This window comes from Oncorhynchus tshawytscha, linkage group LG19, assembly GCF_018296145.1.
Source record: "Oncorhynchus tshawytscha isolate Ot180627B linkage group LG19, Otsh_v2.0, whole genome shotgun sequence".
NCBI classification, from domain to species: Eukaryota; Metazoa; Chordata; class Actinopteri; order Salmoniformes; family Salmonidae; genus Oncorhynchus; species Oncorhynchus tshawytscha.
This window is the reverse complement of record NC_056447.1, coordinates 29,399,627-29,403,114: the sequence shown is the minus strand read 5'-3', so window position 1 is coordinate 29,403,114 and position 3,488 is coordinate 29,399,627. Positions and strand designations below refer to the sequence as shown.

Here is a 3,488-nt window from a genome sequence, read left to right as displayed (position 1 = left end):
TTCCAGGTAGAACTATTTTGGGTTTCATGTAGAACCCCCTGTGGAAAGGGGTCTACATGGAAAACAAATGGGTTCTTACTGGAACCAAAAAGTTTATTCAAAGGGTTATCCTATGGGGACAGATGAATAGCCCCTTTTGGTTCTAGATAGCACCTTTTTTTCTAAGATTGTACTCCAATTCTTGACAGGGATAATGTGGCATGTCTTATTTGTCAGTATGAATAACATTTGTGGGTCCTGCCTTGATGACTGTATTAGATTTACACTACTTGTCCTATAGATTTTTACTTGGAATAAACTGATAGCTAAAATGCTCCTTCTCCCAAAATGACATGCTAGCTAGTGATAAAGCTATCTGATCCTGCTAGCTCGCAATATATCTACTTGTTGTAGCTAGCTAGCTACATTACTAAGGTTGCTGTGTTCTAAATTGGGAGTCATTTTACAGCTAGCATTGATGGTATCACGTTCGTACAACTAAATAGTTTGATTACAAATAAATAACATATACTTTATCTGGTAGCAGTTTGTAAGATGAGATCTCTCTCGAGATGTCACAAGCTGTCTACTACCTTAGATATGGATTACAGCACAATATGGGATCAGCATACTTTATAAAAATCAGCTCCTCTGCAGAGAGGTCCTCTCTCCTCTACAGAGATCGATAATCTCGAAAACTAAAGCAAATAGCTTGCTAGGGCCAACCACCTAAATATAAATTGTAGAAAGAGGTAGGGTTTATGACTTTGTGGCTGTGGTAACTCTAGTGACATCCGACCAGGCAGGCGTTTTTTAATCTTCAAACCAAACGAGAACTGTGTTTGGTTTTTTTTGGAAGAGGAAATGGTTACAGAAATGTTACCACAACACCCCACAGCCAGGTATGTCCAGAGTACACACACATGCACTGCTGCTTGCTAGTTATCTACAGTAGCTAGGTACCAGAGTTGGCTATCTAGCGGGCTACTAGCTAGCTAACTTGTTGTAGCAGAGATGGCTAGCTATTGCTGTAACAACCAACAGACAACAATTAGCTACATTCAAGTTGTTAGCTAAGATTTTTGTAAGACTCTTCAAGTTAGCTAGCCCTTTTGACTAATGATAACCTAGCTAGCTTACAAGTTAGATTGTTTTTTGCTAGCCATGTTGCTAGGTCAACAGAACAATAAAGAAAACAACGTTTGACTGTTTCTTATATTGAAAACTGCTTTTGACTATTTTTCTTAAATTAGCTAAAGCAATTCACTGGGAACTTCAATTTGGAGGACATGAGACCACAACCAACTCTACAATATGCTTGCTGAGCTTTCCAGCATATTGGCCACCATAATAATTGGTTATTTTTTATTTTAACCTCATTTAACTAGGCAAGTCAGTTAATAAGAACTAATTCTTATTTACAATGACGGCATACACCGGCCAAATCCAGGCGATGCTGGGCTGCCCTATGGGACTCCCAATCACGGTTGGTTGTGATACAGCCTGTATTCAAACCAGGGTGTCTGTAGTGATGCCTGTAGCATTGAGATGCAGTGTCTTAGACCGCTGCACCACTCGGGAGCCCAAGAAGTTGTCACAAGCTTTTTAGTAAGTCATGTGAAGGAGCTCACAAGGTGAGTTAGTCCCATAATGACATGGACATAGTTCTATATCTTACCATTTTCTCAAGGATTTTGATGCACATAACCATCGCTAATATGTAACGGATGTGAAACGGCTAGCTTAGTTAGCGGTGCGCGCTAAATAGCGTTTCAATCGGTGACGTCACTTGCTCTGAGACCTTGAGGTAGTGGTTCCCCTTGCTCTGCAAGGGCCGTGGCTTTTGTGGAGCGATGGGTAAGATGCTTCGTGGGTGACTGTTGTTGATGTGTGCTGAGGGTCCCTGGTTCGCGCCCGGGTATGGGCGAGGGGACGGTCTAAAGTTATACTGTTACATTGGTGCCGTGACCCGGATCACTGGTTGCTGCGGAAAAGGAGGAAGGTCAAAAGGGGGGTGAGTGTAACAGATGTGAAACGGCTAGCTTAGTTAGCGGTGTGTGCTAAATAGCGTTTCAATCGGTGACGTCACTTGCTCTGAGACCTTGAAGAAGTAGTTCCCCTTGCTCTGCAAGGGCTGCGGCTTTTGTGGAGCGATGGGTAACGATGCTTCGTGGGTGACTGCTGTTGATGTGTGCAGAGGGTCCCTGGTTCGCGCCCGGGTATGGGCGAGGGGACGGTCTAAAGTTATACTGTTACAAATACACCACACTGACTATCTCTTCAGATGCAGAGGCAAACTGAAAGAGAGTCATTAGTCAATGGACACCCCAGACAGAATCGGAGAGGGACATGAAAAAGCTAAGGCTGCGTCGCCATAGATAGACAGGTTAGTTTATAAATCTGAACAAATCCATGCGTTTAAATACAGTTCTGAGTTTTAAAAAGTTTAGACTTGTTCCATAGACACTAGTGTGTGTGTTTATTTATTTATTGTCTCCTGTAATTTCACAGGCTTTGGCCATTTGCCTAAAATAACTGCTGATTTGAGGCGGCAACTGAAGACATGTCAGACGCCCCCTCAATGTCTGATGTGGAGACGGACCCAGAAGACCCCAAAGTATTTTTTTTGTGGCATCTCCATGCTGGCGCTCCCCTGAGTTAGTCTGCCGACTGATTGGTCGGCAGACTAGAGAAGAAGGGCCAAGTGCTCTTATGAGGATAAAAAGTGCCGGTAGAAGGAAAACCAGTCCAATCGTCCACTTCTACCATAGCTCTACCCAGAACATCTGATTTTGCCATGAACAGACTGGTCAATGGAGCATTGTGTAAGCTCTACATAGTCAATCATCTGCACCTTGGAGAATATTTTCACGGACTCTCCTCACATGTGCTTCTCAAGATACTTTTTGCACTGACTCTCTTACACAAAACACACACACCATCACTATTTATACTTTTTTTAATGTCACCAGCTCAACCATTGCAATACAGTGCAATTGTATTTCAGTATTTCATTTCACTGGTTTTGCTTATTTGTTGGATTTGTATTTCAATACTTTTTAAGCATACATTTTCTGTCATTAAGCATATTGTTTTTGTTATTTGCTTATTTTTGGGAAGTTTTTTTGTAATATTTCTTACCTATGCCTTATGTAATATTCTTTTTGTATTCATATTCTAATTTAATCTGACACATGCTGCTGTATTTTATAAGTTGTATGACATTTGAAAACATTTGTGTCCTAGTCATTAAAAAAATATACATTTTATTTTAAACTAAGACCAAAGATTTACTCAGTAAGTGGGGGGTCTGTAACAACTGTGAGGTGTGAGTGTCAAGAGAACCCCCAATCCCTATTACTGTCTTTTAGTGGGAGCACTTCTAATCAAGTAGTGGGGTGTCTCAGACACGACACAGAAGGAGTCAGGGTCTGTTGTGCCCATTAAGTGGTTTTCACACTTTCTGTTTCCATTCTGGCAGAGTCAAGACAGAAAGCTGCTTTTGAGTG

At 41.5% G+C, this 3,488-nt stretch overlaps 1 long non-coding RNA gene across 1 annotated transcript; it reads left to right on the top strand.

The window, feature by feature from the left end:
* Positions 1-348: 348 nt before the first annotated feature.
* On the top strand, positions 349-3,215 carry LOC112219117. Its single transcript, XR_002948688.2, has 3 exons — positions 349-881; positions 2,264-2,365; positions 2,491-3,215. It is a non-coding gene; the product is annotated as an uncharacterized LOC112219117 (long non-coding RNA).
* Positions 3,216-3,488: the final 273 nt, after the last annotated feature.